Raw genomic sequence first — 19,867 nt, 5'->3', positions numbered from 1 at the left:
GGGCTGCCAGGTCCTGTGCATTTATTACTCTGTGCTGTATAGGGTCTGTGTGTTTATTAGTGCTAAATACCTTGTATTGTTCCATTTTTATATTCTGCCACGGACTTGGAAAAGCATGGCATAAAAGTATCCTCAAAAAACCAGGGAAGAAAAGCCCTTGACTAGGTGTGACTGAAATAATATCTACAGTGTTCTGTTTGGAGATGAACCAGACCCCAGTATTTGGTGTTTGACACTGAGGGGAAATACTTTTGCTAGGTAGAGTATTTTTGACAAGTGTTTGATACTCTTCCCCTGAGCATTTGTCACTCTGCTTCCAATGTATGTTAGCATGATCACAAAAGAAAGCAGCAAAATTTACAGGCCTTCTGTTTGTTCTCCATCAGTAAAAATAACTAAATATCTGTAGGTTCAAATGGAAAATAAGAGGCGTAGTTTTTTGCCTTTTTTTTTTTTTTTAAAGTTCATAAACATTCGTCACTTTTTTCCTTCTAAAAATGGAAAATGGGCTGGTGTGTGGATGCTTTAGTGAATCTGTATGGGAGCAGCAAAAAAACACATCAGGAGAAAATCTCTTCAGTGATGGTACCTACCTGGCATATTTTAATATTAAGGTGTGGGTAAATTTTCTAGTTTTAACAAGATGAAAGATTAAGGAAGTTTGATTTCCCAAAGACCAAGAACAGAGCTCTTGAGTTTGTTACTTTCTCTGACCAGTCTAGTAGATCACATTGATAAATGTGAGTTGACTTAAAAAATAAAAGTCCCAAACCCAGCGATTTCACGAAGCCCTGACAGCAGTACAGAGAATGAGAATTCTGTAGGTGACTGCAGAGGCAGAGTTCTGTAAATGAAATTCCCAAACGGTGAAATCCTATCCCCAGCCTATTCCAGTTTGAACGAGATTTGCAGGATGCACAGCTCAGCCAGTTTCAGATTCCTGGTGTGAAACAATCAAGATAAGAATCAAAAAGTAAAGAAAGGGAAAAGCCCTGTTAGATCAAACACTAATCTTTCTCCTTAGGCAGAATTACTCCTTCCAGAGTCCTTACTGCTCTTGTTTAAAATAACAGAAGCCCCATGGCACCGAGAGTTTTTCTTAACTTGTCTTCAGCTGCATGATTTTGTTATGGGGAAGTTTTTCCTGGTTATTTAAAATGTATTTGCAGCTACCCAATCTTAACCAGACACACCTAAGTCTTCTCTTGCCCATAACATTTGCTCCTGTGAAATTGCTGGTTTTTTCTCCTGTCCGTGATGTTACATAGCTGTACTTGAGACTGATCCCTTAACTAACATCAGCATTCTTTTTTCTGCTTTTGAAATTGTTTGTAAAGGGGTGTAATAGGTTATCTAATCCCACTTTCACTTGTTTGTAGGATAAACACCTGCTGTGTGTTGCTCTGTATGTGTTACACGTAAGTTCAAAGGGATATAAATTGAGCTGTACAGCTGCAATGACCGTAGGAAATCAACAGAAAATACTTCCAGTGAAACAAAAATATTGACTTCACTCATTTTGGCAACAAAATAAGTTTGCTTACGGTTTTTTTACACTCATTTTCAATAGGGAAAAACCTTTTCCTACAAGCAGGAAAACCAACATAATGGAAATGCTAATAAAACAGTATTTTTAGGAGGTGGGTTTTTCTTTTTAATTTCAGGATATACCACCTAGGTCTATCCTGGAGGTACATAGTTTATTAGTTCAAGTGCATACATACAGCTAAACCCTCTTTACTGCTTAGGACAGGCTTGAATAAGAGCACTGTTAGGTTGTTACCAATTAATCATGGCCTAGTTGACGATCTTTGTAAAACCTCTCTGCTGTGGTTTTGTTTCCTGAAGTCTCCGTTCTTTCGAATATGTTGTCTTTGATGAATCAAATACATGTTTTCCTTGGTCATGCTTAAGTCCTGTTGTTAAGAAAGCAAAACCAACAAAGAACAAGTGGCATGATTATATTAGTTTAATATGCTGCTGTTGATTAATGACTTTAGTCCATTTATTTAATAGATGCTGTTCTCTTTGACCATAGTGCTAAAGTAAATATTTTGCAATGTTTCTCTGTACCGTAAGCTCCTTATTCTCTGGAACAGGTTTTGGTGTCTCTTACTCCGTGTACAAGTCTAATATTGATGTTACTATTTTGCTGTTCAGTCAGTGTGACAGACACTGGTATCCAAATGGTTTGAAAAGACAACAGAATAACAGATACCTGTTTCATGCAGTTAGTGTCTGTGCTGTTTGTGGTAGGACTCATCCCTAGTACATCATTCCAGTTTTGCTGAGAGCTTTTTGTGCTGGGCTCCCTTTCTCTGGCATCCTTTGGAAACATGTATTTTGATGATGGAGCTATAGGGCAGTGCTGCTCCTGCATTTCTTCCCTTTCCCTCTTCCTTTTTGTCTGCCAGTTCTGTCCTCCTCTGACCCTGCAGTGGGATGCTTCAAGAGCTGAGTGGAAGAAAACTTAATTTTTTTAGAGGAAAGGAAGTGTTGAGAACACAGCTGGGAGAGGGTAGATGAGGGTAGACTGAGGTGTCCCCATGCAGTAGCAGTCAAATCTTGGCTAGGATGGGACTTGAGCTTAAAACTAAACCAAAGCCTTCACGTGAGCCACACCTGAGCTCTTGGGGACAAGAGACAGCTGCTTTGGGAATGAGTGTGCTGTCCCCTCTGCCTTCTGTGGCTTCAGCCCCTGCTGCAGGGGAGGCTTCCCTTCTCAGGGGCAGGAAAGCTTGCCGTGCTAATGAGAAGCACAGGCTTTTTTCCTTTACCCTGCTCTGCAATTTGTCACAGCTCAGTAGCTGCTGTGTAAGAATAAGTTGTCCTTTTAGCAGGGATGGCTGGATAAGCAGTGCATGAACAAGGGCAGCCCTCTCCAGGTAGGTTTTAACTCATTGTGAATCAGAGCCCTCACTTGAGGTTGCAGAATTGCTTTGTTAGAGAAGTGATGGAGACATGGAAAGAGCAGAGGCCAAAGGTTGTAGGAAAGATGGTGTTGTCTACTGGTGGCATGGTGTGAAGATTTGGAAAAAGGAAAAAAAGTCCTAGTGTTGCTTGGTCTTGGGCAACATGTCTGCTACTTAGTCACAGGCTTTACCTGTACAGGAGGAACTTCATCTGTAGGTTATTTGTGTGAAAATATGACCCAGACACAGTGGCAGTTTGGAAAGTAGATACAATTGCCTGAGTACATTGTGCTTCTGGTGTCACTCAGTTTTGAAAGTTCCTGGGGAAATGAGAGGGGACTGTAAGCAGAAGTGCAGCAGCTTTTGTTAACCAGTATTTTTGAAAAATAAAATAAAAAGAAAAATTATTCCTTGATGCATTTAATTGATTTCAGGTATTCAGTGTTGCTTTTTTTGGCAGTGTGAGAGCCTTATGTTTTTCTCTGGCTTTGCACAAAATAATAGTAATAATAATTTTAGGAAGAATCTGGAACACATTATAAGCACCTTATTTTAGTGGAGCTGTATCCCAGGAACACCTGGAGTGTATAAGCCTAAGCTCCACCACAAACTTTGCTTTTGGCCTCTGGTACAACTTAAAGTTTTCAGAAAAATATTTTCATACCTGTGGATTTTTAAGTGCTTTTGAGTTTTAGAAGTGACTAATAATTTTGAGGGCTATTTTAAAGGAATTCTTGCATCCTAACTCTTCAGCCTCTATGCTACAACTACCACCCAATATCACGAGCAAGGTGGATTTTTAAGAACACATTGGAATACCTTTGTTTTTAAACCTGACCCTTTGCTGCAAGGGCAGGTATCCTGGGAATTATTGCTGCAGTGGGCAGACAGAAGGCAACCAGCCTTCCTCCTGTGTCCTCAGACAGGGAGAGTCACTTCAGCAGCTCTGGGCGTACTCAGCGTTCAGGGTCAGCGGCCACAGCGGGACAGCTCGAGCCTGTTGACGTCAGGCTGTCTGCAAACACCTCCTGCAGCAGAAACCAAGCCCCACTGCATTGTCTGAACGTCCTCAGCAGCTCCTTAGCTTGGCTTGGCAAAAATGTACATCTGAGTGTTACTTGGAAACAATGGCCCATTTGACTTCTGGGTGCCCCAGAGAACTAAAGGTGGTGGTAGTGGTACCAGCACTGAGGGAAACCCAGCCAGGGCTCCCATGGTGGTTGCACTCACTGAGGTTGAAAATAATAGCAATATTGGCAAGTCCTTTTGTCATTTTGGGGGATTTCCTTATGTCAGCATTTTGAGCCTAGCTCCAAATGCGATGTCTGCGTAAAACATGTGTCCCACCTCACCGAAACATGGCATATGTGAGACAGAATTTTAATAAACTCAGTAAATTAAGTTTGCCGTAATCTAGATAAGCTCTTCTGCATGGCTACTGTGAAAACCAAATCAGAAGACTGTATTGTTCTGAAACACAGTATCTGTCTAAAAACACAGATGAGGCAAGCACTGGCAAGAAGGTGGTGATTTTCCCAGGAAAGCAGTTTGAGCTTTTTTCCATAACCCACACTGGAGACCAGTTTTAAAATCCTTCTAACCTTGCAGCTATCAGTTCCCTGCAAGCACATGTTGACAAAAGCAGCTGTGGCCTTTCCTTCAGCTGTGAAGGCTCATCTCAGTTAACTGGGTCTGAGTTCTGAGTGGAGAATGGAAGGGTTCTCACTCACCAGTGCAGCTCAGTTGATTTAGTGAGCTGGAGAAGGCTGAATTAGTATATGGGAAATATGTCTGCTCTTACTTTGAGGAAAAGGAAAGGGAAAAAAATCTGATTTTTTACATATTTCTTTGTTTTGTTTCTTTTTTTTTGTAGCTTTTCAGTTTTTTAGGTATGTATTTGAAATCTGTAATAACAGAGTGGCCCCTAAATGTTACACATCAAATTTTTATTAATTTTTTTTGGTGGGTGGTTTTTTTTTTTTTTTTTTTTCAGAGAAGGAAAAATATTTTTCCTATTTGAAGTGTGTCTGCTGAGAGCACCCAGTTTGGCAAGTTGTTTTATCTGATTAATATTCCAGTGATGAATTTAAATTTAAAACTCAGTTCTAGACTAAAAACACAGAAAAAATTATTTGTCAGTATGCTACTGTTTTGATCAATATGTCAGTAGTCATCATGTCCACTATTTTTGGAAGAAAAACTCCACAAATTGTAAACTACCTTGCATTTTCACAGGTGGGCCCCATCCTGCAGGTGGGAGTTGGGGTTTTGTGAGTGTTTTAAGGCCCTTTGGCATAAGAGTGCTTTGGGTAATAACTCTTTATACTCTTTCCCAGTCTAGACTGACTTTAACTTCATTCTCTAGGACCTTCTAACTTCCAGTTTACGTGAATTGGATTACTTACTAATGAAATTCATTTAAATGCTTGCAAGTGAAATGGTGCCGCAGTGCTGCTTGCCTTCCTACCAGCTGATTGGTATTGACAAGATTACTGGCTGCATTATGGGTTTTTAATGGAGCTGGCTGAGTTGGTTTCCTCTCCAGCAATTCAGCTTCCTTCCCTTTCAGTGGGCTATGAGCTATTTTCTGTGATTGCCTCAGTTTTTGACTGTTACAGAAATTGGTGTTTAAATTTCATCAGTATTCTTTTGCTCTGGTCTGACTTGTCCTGTGTTTCTCATTGCACAGTGAATCCGAATCCTGTTTCTGTGGGTTTGCAGTGAGTGATTTCTGTGTCTGGATGAACTTTTCTCCAGGATAGTGCTGTCTGCTTGCCCAGTTCTTATTCTTTATCCCCTCAGATATCCTTTGTTTTAGCAGTTGATTCACATATGTCCATGGACATACAGGTGCTTGTTCAATGTAAGAGTATTCCTAAAGTGTGGAAAGTTGTGCAGCTTTAATGTGATATGAATGCACAAGTTAAGTATTTCTTCTTTGAAACATCTGGAAAGTCAGCTTACATCAGGTTTTTCTATATTTCTGATGGAATAAAGGTAAAAGAACAAAGATCAGGAAATAAAAAATTCTCAATTGACAGAGAAGAGCTGTTTCAAGTAGAGTTTAGGAACTTGTGTGGATGTGTCTCTGGGCAGGTCTTACATACTTTCAATGCTTCCCCTGATGAGGCTTCTTGTAAAGCATCCTCGCCCACGCCGCGCTCCCAGAGTGAAGTACAGGAGCAGTCTGTGCATGTTATTTTGTCACTAGCAACCCTACTGCTACCTAGCACTTTCAAGTAATGATTCTTTTTAACAACATCTTGTGTGGTGTGCTGATTTCCCCCCCCGCCCCCCCCAACTTACATACACTTGTATGTATTTGTTTCTCCTGAATTTTCTGAGTTGGTATTTGTCTCATTTTAGCCTCTCTGTCAGATCTGAAAAGCAGATGTTGTTGTAGACGTGCTGAATTGCTTAAAAAAATTGCCATACATCACTGTGGAACTGTGATTAAAAGAAATAACTTTGGTTTTCTCTGTTTATGTTCCAAGCAAAGCAGTGGTAGAATCACCATTAGCTTTGTATGTGCCTATTAACCAAATGAAAGGAAGGATTCAATGGAGTGATTAGTTTTCAATTTAGGCTTTTAAAGTTATTGTCTCATGGTTTTTGCAGCCTAGTTACTGAGGGGAATATCCAGGATTTAGTTATTTTTAATTCTGTTTTGATTGGGACGTTTTTTCCAGATACTGAATTCAGATAAAAAGCAGGATACTCAAGGATAATTTAGAAGAAAAGATACTGTGTCCTTAGAAGGCTTTTGTGATTTGGAAAGCACAACATCTAATGACTAAATTTGTTGTTAGAACTCAAATAGCACCAAAATCTCAGAAAGTAGTTTAAACAGTGTGATCCTAAGATGATTAGAGAGAAGCACAAGTTCACATGGGGAACAAGTGCAATTCAAAGCTCATGCAGAAAACGCAGGTTTAACCATAACACATACCCAGTGTAATGTCTGGGAAGGAGAAAGTAGCACCAATAAAAGCATTTCTGGAAGGAAATGGTTAAACATTTCTGCAAGTGGCATTTAGAGAAATCCTTGCTTTGAACTGATTGTGTTTGGAAGCAGGTGTGGACTAACATCAGTGCACGTCTGGTCTGTGTGTTTATAACCAGATCTGTCACTGCGTTGGTGCCAGGGTTGTTTTTATCTGTGGTTTCCTTTGTACCACACAATTATTGCTGGGTTGATAGCAGCAGCCCAATCTGTGCAGGCAGCCTGGATGGATATTTGCTGCTTTGGTGAAGGTGGTTTGGCGTGTTGGTTTTAGCACTGCAGGTGGGAACTGCCTGGCTCATGCAGGCTGGGTTTAAGGCCTGGTCCCTGTACACCACGTCAGGGTAGGATGCTCTTCACAGGGAGATGATGTTGGGTGTTGTACCGAGTGTTTGGCCCCAAATCTCTGAGGGACATTGGCATCAGTTATGTCATTTTGTGCAGAAAAAACTGGTGTGGGCAAGGCTGGCAAGCGCTGGCTCTGAGCACATGCTGTGCTCATCAAAATCATCTTTCTTTCAAGTTGAGGGGAGCAGTCTTTATGTTGAACATATTAGTCAACAGGCAGTGGTGACCTGTTCCCAGCCCTTCCAAGATGAAGGATCCAAACCCACAAGCTGCTGTGCATTCCCCAGGTGTGCCCTACCAACTTAAAAATAATCCACCAGATGCCCTTTAAGTGTCACGTAGAATAGCTGTTACTGCATCTGGGCACCTGTTTAAATCACCGTAACGTGTTGGAATATAAAGGTGAGAGATAGTCTGAAATCAATAAATTATAACTGTCACCTGCATTGTTTCAAGGTACATGCCAAAATCCAGTAAGATAAATTTGGAAAGAAGAAAAGCTGCTGATGAGGCATTTGTACTCAGCAATTGATTCTGAAGAAGGACATCGCAGAGTTTTCTAAATGTTTACACGTTGCTTCAAGCGCCCTTATTTAAAACTGGAGCCTACAACCAATTAACATTGAAGGAGGAATGAAGTGAAGTCAGTGAACCCTTTCTTTTCTAATTCTCTGCTCTCTTGAGTCTTTGCTTCCAGCTTCTTTCCGTGTCACTGCCCTGTTTAGATGTAAAGCAAAGGACAAGAAGCCTCTTCCACGGATCAGGCGGAAAGGTTTCCCTCTCTGGCTTCGATGATAAGTACTGCACTTGAGATTGCACAAGGGCAAAGAGGTGTTGGAAGGAGACAATTTGGGCAGTGTGTACTGAAGAAAGCCTTTTTTCCTTGAAGAAAATGGTTTATGTCTGTGCAATCATCCCTTTATTTATGTTTGCAATGTTCCTTCCCAAATGGAATAACCCAAACCAAGCATCACACTCAGAAGCAGGGCCCTCCTCTGCCTTTCTCTGCACACAGCTTTTATCATGATTTAGATTGTTCTCAAAAGAATCTTGGTTGGTTGCTGTTTTGTTCTGCTTTTAAGGAAAACTCTTGTTATAAGCAAATAATGTTTTTATGGGGTCTGCAGAGTGGTGTTAAAGTGTTGTCTTCTCAGCTGATCAGCATCTCTGGCTGTGAAAAAAACAACTTCCTGAGTAGCCTTGCATAGGATACTGTACCTCTTGAGGAGTGGAGTTTCACTCAGCCTATTTACATATTTTCTGCAGCACAAGTACAACTAAGCAAGGAAATAAGAGCATGTTTGCAAATTTTTTCAATTCCCAGCATTCCTGCATTCCTCAGCATCCTCTGCAGTGCCTCTTGCTTGCGCTGTGAAGGTGATGTTATTGCCTGCCTTGTGGGATCTTCTAAGAATAAAATAAACCCAAATACTGCTACTTTTATTTTGCTTTCTCTTTTTTTTTGTGGATTTTTTTTTTGGGTGGGTCCAAAAATGGCTCTGTAATGAATGATTTCCAGGTGTTTGAGCTTGAAAATTGCACGTGAGAACCTCGTATTAATCATGAGTCCCACAAACTGTAGTTACTCTTTACTCATAGTAAAAGTTTTTTGACCACAGGTTGCAGATGCTTGGTAAAGAATTTAATCTAAAAATAGAAAAATAGTCTGGTAATACTTCATTAGTCACCCATGTCCATCTGTCACCCTTCCTGCTCTTTGAGTGGGTGATTAGATTATGTCCTAAAGAAAAGTCGTCTGGCAAGTATGTGTATGGAGGGCAACCACTCAGGAATATTAGTGTGGACAAAAATCGTTTGTCACTGCTGAATAAAAATGAATGTTGTACTGGATGGAGTTACCTCATATTTGGACGTCAAAAGCTGTGTGCTTACACTTAAGTTATTTTATTGTAGGGTGCATAAAATTACTGTTGACGTGTAAAGAAAATTATTAAAATGTAGAAAAGTGTGGATTTGTTTGGATTATGTTTTTGTTTGGGTTTTAAAGGTGGACAAGATTTCTTTTGCATTTTGCACTATGAAGATTTCTGTTATTTACATGTTGTCAAGCGTTGCTAGCAATTAGTGTGAGCTGGTGGTTTTTTAATCATTGAGGTCACTGCTGGAGTTGGTAACTCTGGGCTCATGGGCACACCTGTGTACATAAATTGAGTTATTTAGTGCAAGATGTGTTAAGAAAACAGAATTTTCCTTTACTGCTTCACAGTCAATGTAACCATTTTGGAAGTCATACCATTGGAATGTTGATTTTTGTTTGGGGCTTTTCAAAGTGTTTAGATGTCAGTAGCTGTGGTTTCAATATAATAAATACTAACATTTCCTACTTTGTCTCCTTATTTCCCTGCCAGCATCACCCTTCTGTGGCAAGAGGCACCCGAAAGGAAAACTTCTGCATATCAATGCACTGCCAATGGTAAGTACTTTTTTAACTGAATAAAGGTGGTGTGGTTTCTCTCTGCACACATGCCATTAGCAGGCTTACACTGCAAATAGTATTTTTAGAATAACTACTTTTTAGTATTCAAGTGGATTACTTTCATTTTTTAAGGAACATCTAGACCATTATGCTGTTTGACAGAAATATTACAATTGTACTTGGTTTTATGCTGTGAAAATAGGGGCAGCATGTTAATTTTGAAGTGAGAAGAGTGACTTGACAGTAACATAGCTCATCCTGTTGGTAACTGGTGTTGCTTCCTCTTTTGGAAGAGCCTGTTTGGGGTGAGCTGTAGCCAAGCTGAATGTTCTGTTGTCCCCACTTGGGTGCTCTGCAGTTTGTTTCAATACTAACAGCTTTTCCCAGAAAAAAAAACGTAAACCAGCTCTGCATTGTCAGGTGTATTTTACTTCAGCCCATTTGGCAGTACAGGACCAGTGAAGTTTTCTGTAGAAAGGGGCAATCTTATTCCATCTCTGGATGTTAGTGTTACAGACTGCTGCAGATTCATATTTTCAGGCTATCCTTATGGTTTGCTGGTGCTTCCTGATAGCTGTGCAGATGGAATGCAGAGCTGAGACATGAAAGGAAGGACTGGAACTTGCTGCTTCAGCTTTGATCAAACAACCTCTTTTTTAACAGTTTTGGTATCTTATGTTGTCACAGTTCAGGTGTACAAGAGTGGTACCTTCAGCATTAGCCTTAGGAATTAAATGCATAAAGTGCCAGTGTGAATTCTATATTTAAAGCATCTCTATCTTGTTGTGCTCAGTACAGAAGTTAAAGAGGTAATGTTTTGAACCACTTGCTTTGAAAACTCAATTTTGGATCTGAGAGCTGAGCTGGTTTCCCTTGGTTTGCATGTGGAAATGGATCTAAAGAATATGTAAATCAATTACAGCCTTATACCTTTGCAACTGCACTGTCTTTGCCCTGTGAGAAAAAATTATGCTCAAAGAGAGTTTGCATGGATGTAACTCCTTCACTTTGAGGTAGTGAGCAATTCTGTTAACACCCAAAGAAATCACGGAGTGAAATGTAATATATTTGTCACAAAGTAAAGCAAATATACCTCTGAAATCAGAAGATCTGCACCAAGGCTGTATGTTCTTTAATAGTCTGGTTTTTAGGCTCAGAGTTTATATGAGTGGAGTTTATATTAATTTGGGATGAACTTCAGGTGGTGGGAATGGATTTGTTGAATGAGAAAGAATAGTATTTACCAGGTCACTCAGACTGGTATTTTAACTTCTTGGTCCTGAAATGAGCAGTGCTCTCAGCCTTTTCTAGTATTGTTAAATCTTCATTGTTGTTGTTGACCTTTTTCCAGCAAAATGCTGCTCTGTTTTCTTTTTATTTTGTAGTGGTTGAGTGTTATTTTAGTTATGATTTAAGATACTGATCTGTATTACTGCCTCTCTTAAAAGCATGACTCATTTCATATTAACTTAGTCCTTATACTTCATAAAATTTTAAAATACTGTGAGACTGTACTTGAAATGTTACTGCATTTTGTCCTAATTTTCCCCCTACAAATTATATTAGAAATTCAGAATTGCACAGTCTCAAGGGCATGGTAGTTGTTACAGTGATCATAAAACATACTCAGCTGTTACTTGCAGTGAAGTGAAGTACTCCCCACTCTTGTCTTTGAGGGCTGTTTTTGTGCTCTAAGTTGTTATACTTTATTATTCGAGAGATTTCTAAACCATTACTCACCTCTGATTAACTTTGAGATAGTTTGAATGTAGATTTAAGAGACAAGCTAGACAGATTTTTTACCATCCCCAAAGTAATTGTAACTAAACCTGTACAGTAAAAAAGATTTTCAGAGGTTTTATTACGTTTTTCTCTTTGCTGTGTGTAAACAAAGTGTGGCCCAGAGGTTGCTGAAGAAAGCAGGTTTTGTACATCCCCCAGAAAGGCCTTGCTTTAACCATGGTTGCCCATGTTCAACACATATATTTGAATAAGAAATTAATTTCTGATTCCCTTGAGAAATGGTTGTAGCATTTTTGGTCATGTTTAAATCCTGATTGTCAGTTCCATTTCTTAGTAGTAAAAACACCCAAAATAACAACTTACACATACTCCATCCTCTTCTGTTGTTTTCTTAGATTTTCTATTTTCAAGGTAATTAAAAGAAGTTTATTTTTTGCATCATATTATGTTATGGTATACATACATATGTTATGTATATGTTAACTGATAAACCAAATAGGGTAAAATACTAGTTACTCTTTAAAAATTATTGTAGTTGTTGGCAATTCTTGAGAAAATTAAATATTGATATTGTGATATAGCATGGCTGTGTTCAGTGGTGGGTGTAAGTTCTCCTTCCCATTCTTCCAGCCAAATTTAATGTTCTTCACAATGTCAAAGGAGAGATGCAAAGGCTTAATGAAAAAGGCCTGGTAATTGCAGGAAAGTAAGTGTCTAATGCTACTTTTCTTGGATTTTGAAGGTTCATGTAGAGGCTGATAACTGGGTGCTTAATCTGTGGCCACAAGAATTAATGAATGTGTCGGAAATAAAGATCTGAAGTCTTGGGTCTTTGGTCTGAGCAAAAAATGACATCAGGATTTCAACAAGGGCTTTAGCAAATAAATTTTCTTGTTATGTGATGGAACTTGTAGCTTACCCAAGAAAGATTTTCTGTTGTGTCTTGCTTTTTTGTGAGTTTTGGAAGCAAACCAGTTTGCCTTTCTGCCTCTGCACGTCATTGAAGCAGGTTTGTGTGTTCACATAAATAATGTGGGAATATAGGAGTGTGCTTTTCTGTGCATGCATTTATACACTCATATAGATGTATATCTAAATTTAGAAATACAGACTGGACTGTGCAAAACCCAGGAGCTTACAGAAAGGTGGAAGCTACCAGTTTGAGACTGTCCCATGACAGCTTGCTGGGATGGGTTTAACTTTGCAGAGGTAACCAGAAAGGGCTGTGAAGGACTCAAGCTGGGCCATGTGGTGGCCATCTTACAGGCATCCTGGAAAACAGTGTCCATGTTCTCAGGCTTTACATGGATGATTTGACAAAGATCAACACCATGATCAGTTAAAAAGGTCTAATGCAGAAGAGAATAGAGGTTGTTACTGTATATTACTAGCTGGCATAGGTAAGGTCTGAGGATAGGCAGAGTCCCCAGGCAAGCGGAGTCATCAACAGCTAAGGCATGTCCTCACAGTCTTGGGGGGAATACCAAGTAGGTGATTTAAATCCATTCTTTTCAGTGCTGCCTACTTCTAGGTGAGCACATTATATTGTGTTTTGAGGGTGTCATGCACCTATTGTGTGTTATGTCAACTGTTCCTACTCGTAAGAGATGGGATAGAACAGCTCTGCAGGCACTGAGTCTCTCGGGCCAGCAAATCCATGGGTGCAACATTTCAGTGTAATTACCTACAGGGGATTTAGTTCAGAAACAGCAGTAGGGCTTGGAGGAGCTGGGGAGAATGAGTGACTCACTCCAAAGTGAAGGCACTGGAAGATGTCTGCAAAAATTTCCCCAAGACTGCAGCAAGTTGTTTTTAATTTGAATGTCTTTGTGGTGCCTTCAGGTAGTCCTGTGACTTTCACACTCCTTAGAATACAGGTAAATGAATAAATGGATGTAACTATTAGCCTGTGCTTCCCCAGCAGCTAAACCCATCCAAATACTGATCTGACAGGCCAGTAAGATAAAAAGATTCCATGCAAAGGAAGGGCATATGAGCTGGAGAGTTGAGTTTGGTGTGGAAGCCTTGTCTCTGCTGGCACCTGCCAAGGACAGCTGGAGGTCTGTGCCTCTAGCTCCAAGGTTTTTGCACTGGAATTGCAAAATTGGCTTTGTTTCAAGAGGATCTGAATGGCATCTCTCAGCTAGAGGTATATAAAATGAGTATCTGCAGATGAGCAGCTCTTTGTAAGGTGGTGGAGCTGAAGGTTGGTTGTCATACTGAGAACAGGGAACCCTGCTTTCCAGAGTTTATGAAACTTGACAGGACTAAAGATGATGCCCTCAGGAACCTAGAATAATTGATTCGAAATAAATAACTCTACAAGACTAAGGCCCTTATTCTGTGAAATACAAATGCATGTGCCTACATGTAATTTTTGGTGTAGGAGTAGTTCTTTTGCAATATAAATAAGGAGTACTTGCATGCATAAAGCTAACCAAGCTTGAAAGCACTTTGAACAGTAGGGCCTAAAAGTGCTCATGAAATTTATTGTTGAGGCTGTTGGTTGTACAGTTTATGGAGTGCAGCCTTAAAAGGGAAAAAAAATTATTTCTAGAAGGTTCTGAAATAGTCTAAAATAACCAACAACATGAAATTTTGAACTGTTTTGCTCCTTCTGAAATCAGTAGATGCTATTATCAATGAGGGAAGGTGAAGTGCAATGTATTTTCTGTGATAATTTTTGTGGCTAAACAATTATATTTCAAAATGTTCACGCATCAGTTCTGTTTATTGGATCAGCATGAATTGGCTAATCTAGTGGTTTATGTGTGGAAGAGGAAATACTACTAATAAGGTGATACAAAAGAAAAGTTCTATTGTGTGGCAGAGTGCAAACTGGTAAGCATTAAACATTTTATGTACACTATTCTGAATCATTTTTGGAAGGGTTTTTGAATTTTCTGTTTCCTTACAGAGAGCAAGTTAAACACACTAGCAAGATCCCTTTCATTTTTCTGCCATTAAAGTTCAACACTGAATGAATCAACTGCAACGGAAATGAACGGCCTTTAAAAAAATTTAAGTGTTGGCTCTGTTTTGAAGTCGCATTTGTCAGAGAACTTTCTCTGCTGTTTCTCTAAGCATTTTACAGTTCAAAAATAAGCTTTGACTAAGAATTCTCGGCAAAATCATAAATATGTAATTATCTAAGCAGCTGGGATATTTAGCCCCTGGCAGGTGCCCAGTGCAGTGCAAGAGCAAAGGGAACTGGGCCAGTATCTCAAGCTAGATGAACATCTTCTAAAACAGGGTGAGGGCCATTGCTGTTCCTTATCTACTGCCATTTCTAGGTTTTACATCTTAAATGTACCTGAAAAGAGGCTGTTTCTGCTGCAATGGCTGTCTTCTCTTACAGCTGGCTTACTCTGTTTTTTTTTCATTGTTGTCTTCCTCTGCTTTACCTCTCCCGCCTTACGTTTTTTCTGTCTTCACTGCTTTATACTGGTGTTTGTTCAATAGATAATAGTAGTGCAGTTAGCATTAGATTATATCTTACTTGATCAGCATGCCATCTGCTTTAGAGGAGAGGGAGATTTTGTGTTTGTGCTCTGGGTTCACTGCCATATGCCCATGGTGAAGTTGTATAACCTGAAATTACCCTTTTTCTGCTCTGTTATATGAAAGAATTAGAAATACAGTGCAGTCTTCTCAACATTGACAAAGTTTGTTGCATAGTTAAAAAATTAAACTGGCTTTTGGGTGTACATGAAGTAGGATATTACAGAGAAAACCCAAGGACAGGCTCTTTTGTGTCCCAGCACATGAGTGCTGCCATCTGCAGAAGAGCAAGGCTGATTTCACAAGAGACCATGTAAATGTGTCACTTGTATCATCAGGCCTTGATCCTGGTTTCCTTCTTGTCAGCAGAAAGTTGATGTTAGTTCAAGTTAACAAAAGTAAAAGCTGCCCTTAGTTTCAGCAGTGCTGATGCTGGGAGATAATGAATATTGCTGCAGGACAATAGGAAGTCTGGAGGCTGTGTGGAATGACACTGCTGATGCTGACTTCTGTTTACTCAGGAGAAACAAGACCTGCTGGCTTCAAAAACCAGGACCCTGTGTGGCCATCAGCATGGATGGCATGGCTAGAAGTCTGTATTTGCTTTCCAAGTCTTTAGTTCACTCAGTGGTTAGAAACAGAAATTGTAGTCAGTGGGTTAGTGCACCCATATTTGTAAATAAAGGTCATGTGTGGCATTCTTACTGTAATTTAGTGAACAAATGTAAGAAACTATTCAAGACAAGGGAATTGAATCCCTTACTGAGCATATGTACGTAGGATTGGCATCCATGAATTTAATATTCACACAAATGGAGGGTATTGATGTCAAATGTGAGCCATAATTGGAATCTTTGACCTCATTAATGATAGTCATGAAATCTTCCTCTTAATTTCTTTGAGCTGTAGATGGACCATGTTTTATTGCAGTCTACATGTGTTTTAAAAATGTTTTATCTCCTGTTCAGGTGTTTAACAACTGTTTAAAAAAAAAGTTAAAAAAGTGGCATGAGTTAAATTTAAGTCCATCATAACAATGTGAGAAATAGAGAATTTGAATAAAGTAATAAACTGGGCATGTGGTGTGACTTGGGAATGGTTCTGTGCAGGGCAAGGAGTTGGACTCAATGACCCTTGTGGGTCTCTTCCAATTCAGCTGATTCTGTGAAACTGGTGAAGGAATTTTTATAAAATCAGCCATTTCACCCTCTTATAACTTGTTTTTTCTTCTAGCTTAGTTGACACTTTTTATGAGATCAGCCATGTACTTCTGGTAAAGGGCATACAGTAAGCCAAATTACATATACATGATGGGCTATGAAGAAGTGATTTTGAGTGTGTGCTTACTGATGAGAATCCAGAATAAAGTCACTGGTGGTTAAAATGAACAGAGGGCAGATCAACCATCAGAGCAGAGTCTTTTTCCATGAATAAAAGAAACAAGTTTAAAACTATCAGGTACATAACACACAAATTAAGGGGAAAATAGATGGTCAAAGGTTAAAGAGGGAATGAAAACACAAGTTTTATGGTCACAAGATCAAATGAGGCATTAGTTAATTTTCCTTTTTTTGGTGCAGTTCAGCAGAAGTTCAAGTAATTCAACCGAGTGATTGAACTGGAACAGGAAAGAGTGCCAGAAAAACTGGTTGCTAATAACATAAACAGAAAAAATAATCAAACGAAGTTACAACTTGATGTCAGCATTTCACATTAAAATGAATTTGAAAGGGCTGGAATTCCATCCTAGTTCATAGAACCTGATTTACATAGAAAACGAATTTGTAACAAATATTATTTTAACAGCTGATAAATTATTCTACTAATAAGCCATGAGAATAGATTTAACCAAGAAGTGGCTGAGGCTCAGATAGTGTTTTCTGGAGACTGACCATCTGGGAAATTGGAAGTAACCTGAGTAGTAAGTAAGGGTATCTGAACTGTGAGGAGGTGACTTAATTATGTAAATAGCAAGTGGAAACCACATTAGGGATGCTGAGGTTTTGCTGTAAATAGAAGATAAAATACAACTTAATATTTCCTACCATTGATATCCCAAGGTGATGTGCTGCTCTTTAGGCAAGATCATTGCTGCCTTTTCTTGTACACATTTCATACTGCTTATGATAAGCAAGTAACTGGTATGTGTTGAATTTGTGACTGCAAATGCAGCTTAGGATAGATTGTTGGCATACCTTTCCCCTGGCCTAATTCCTGGCTTCTTTTATGTTTAACTTTTTCTAAAAACAAAATCCTTTTTTGCTGAACCATTCAGTTTTGGTTTTTATTAAGGTTTTTCCTATGCTGCTGCAGTTTATGAGGTTCCTGTTTGAAAGGCCTCCCCAGTTGGTGAGCAGACTCTTGCACATCCCAGTTCTTGGCTCATACTGGGAGCTGTGGTGAGTAGGATATTGTAGAGCAAAGTAGCTTCCACTGATCCATCCAGTTTTGTTTTAACATCCTTTTTGCTGAAGCTGACAGAAATTTCTCAGCAGATTGACCTCCTCATTGCCCACAGGAACAACTGTTGCCATTGTGTTTTGTGGTTTTTTTTGTTGGTTAGTTGGTTTTTTTTTTTGGTGGCTTGTGTTTTTTTATTCACATGTCTCCATGGTAGTCCATGTATTTCAATTGAATTTCCTTTTCATCATAATGCAAACTACATAAACTACTGATTTTTTTTTTTCTTTCAAAATGCCAATGTCAAAGCACTTGCAGGGTTTACCCCATTGAGGTTGACTTGCACTTGGGCTGTCTCTGTTTTCATCAGACTGCTTTTCAGTCTGTTCACAGCTGGATGTGGATTGTGGCATATTTAGAAGAGGAATGAGTGTTACATGTGATCCTCTGAAATATCTTAGTCCTGATGTCCAAGTGTCTGGAGTTCATGGGGGCTGGGACATGGAGCAGAAACTGTATCCTGAGAGAAAACAGTGTAATGATCAGAAACACTATAGTTCAGCAAATTCAGAAGCACGTAAGCAAGTCCTGGACTCATTTTTTGTCTGGTTTGGAAGACAATTTAATCCGTTACGTAAATCTTTAAATTTATGCTTTGAAAAAGGAGTGTTATGTGCGCAAATTCTAAATAATTCTAAAAAGAACTCATGGCATCTATACATAGCAAACCTATGGGAAAAAATACTCATTTTTAGGGTTCCTGAGGTTCTGTTGTTACCCCAAGATAGATGTGGGACGTTTTGCAAGTGCAGGAATGGAGAAACATCAGGAAAGGCAAATCTTGAGCAGAGTGTTACTAGAAGTGCCAAGTTACAGCTGTGATGAGTGACATCAACTTAAAAAGATGTCAGCTATGCAGGACTCATAAGTTAGGAACCTCTGTGCTTGCTTTTGAAGAAAAAAGCATTGCAGCTTAAGTGAAGTCAATTGTTCCACATAGTTTTGTGACTCGTAACTCATCTGGTGAAAAATCCACGGTGGTTTGTAGGTTTGGAGTGCTCGGAGTAGGGAAAGGACCTTGGGCATCCCAGGAAGAGGTCTGGGTCACATGCTAACACCCTTCCTTCCTTATTTTCTTGCCCTGGCAGCATGGCACTTGGGTATTTGCAGTGCTATATCCACAGGAATCTTCCATGGAAAAATTAATTAATGCCAGAGAAATTATTTATTTAAAATAAATCCAGCTTTGCCTCGCGCATCTCTCTGGCTACACCCATGAAAATTGCCAAGAGGTCAACTGAAAAATTGCCTTGAGGTCAGCTGAAAGGGCCTGTTTGGGAAGTGGGTGAATTCACAGCCCTCCCTTAGACAGTTCATGGCAGCTGAGTAGCACTTAGGGCAATTGGGAAGATGATGCTGTGGCTCAATTCCACAAGCAGCTCACTGCACTCTGTGTCAGGGTTGAGAAATGCCCGTGTGCCTTACCATGTGCATGGTTTTAGGGGGTTTGAAGAGCAGTTTTGTGGCTACCTCAGCTTTAAATTCAGTGTGATACACAGTGCCTCTGCCAGCGTATGTTGAAATCCTGTAAGAGTGCTATAATTAGGAAGCTTAGTTGAAGAATTGGGTGAAGGAAACACTTGCATTCCTTAAGTGCAGAGGATTTGTCAAAAAGCAAAGTGTTCCCTAACTTGCTATGAATTCCTAGGAGGATTTCATGACAGACATCTTGGGTTAAATGAAAAGGAATATACTGAAAAGGGGGAGGGGGACAATTGTTTCTGTTGTAATGTGTGAATGCATAAAATCCTCCAAAATGCAGCATTTTGAAGTAGGGGTTTTGCTTCTTTTTCCTTCTCTCATTTTATCTTAGTACAGGAGGATTGTAGGATCTGTAAAGCGTGGTCTTCACTGTAGGAAATGCATTATCACTTTGAGTCATATCTAAGCGAGCTGTATGGATTGTTTCAGTAACACCTAGGAAAAAAATAATTTGTTTTGGGAACTTTAAACCTACTAAATATTTGCTGAGTGAAGAAAGAATCATAGCCAGGCAGAAGTGCCTGTGTAACGTTTTGCCTCACGCTAGGATAACGGCTGCAAATTTCTAGAGCTTCAGCTGTTTAATAAGTCATTCCCTAACTCAGCCCAACAGCCAGAGCCAAGAACAGAAAAAAGTGCTTTTTTCCTGTGATGCTTTTACCTTCCCTCTCTCAGCCTGTTCTGCAGAACACTTCCCTGCTGGCTCAGCTCTGGTGTAGCTCGGTGCCTGTGTTTCTGCTGCGCTCACTGGGGCTGAGCAGGGACCTGCCTGTAGGAGGCTGGTTAGGAGTATGGTTAGAAAATAAGAGCATCCCATTCCCTCACTGCTAGCTCTATATTGGTGTTTTTTTCCAGACACAGTTAGACTTGTTACATAGCTCTTTATCTAGCTCTTTTTCTAAAATAAACCAAGGGCTAGCACTTAATCCTCATTCGATGCTAAAAATATTTCATTCCACTGGTCAGAGAAGTTACTGAATT

At 39.6% G+C, this 19,867-nt stretch overlaps 1 protein-coding gene across 4 annotated transcripts in view; it reads left to right on the top strand.

Annotated features, from left to right (window-relative positions):
- The window catches only part of TBL1XR1 (TBL1X/Y related 1), a 107,285-nt gene that overhangs the window by 37,241 nt on the left and 50,177 nt on the right, over positions 1-19,867 (top strand). For all 4 annotated transcript variants that reach the window (XM_064385299.1, XM_064385297.1, XM_064385298.1 and 1 more), the window contains exon 2: positions 9,633-9,697. The gene's annotated coding sequence lies outside the window, so the exon portion shown is untranslated. The remainder of the gene's footprint in view (positions 1-9,632; positions 9,698-19,867) is intronic.

The sequence above is a fragment of the Passer domesticus genome, chromosome 11 (assembly GCF_036417665.1).
Source record: "Passer domesticus isolate bPasDom1 chromosome 11, bPasDom1.hap1, whole genome shotgun sequence".
Taxonomy (NCBI): Eukaryota; Metazoa; Chordata; class Aves; order Passeriformes; family Passeridae; genus Passer; species Passer domesticus.
The sequence above is the reverse complement of the archived record's forward strand: the minus strand, read 5'-3'. Positions and strand labels throughout refer to the sequence as shown.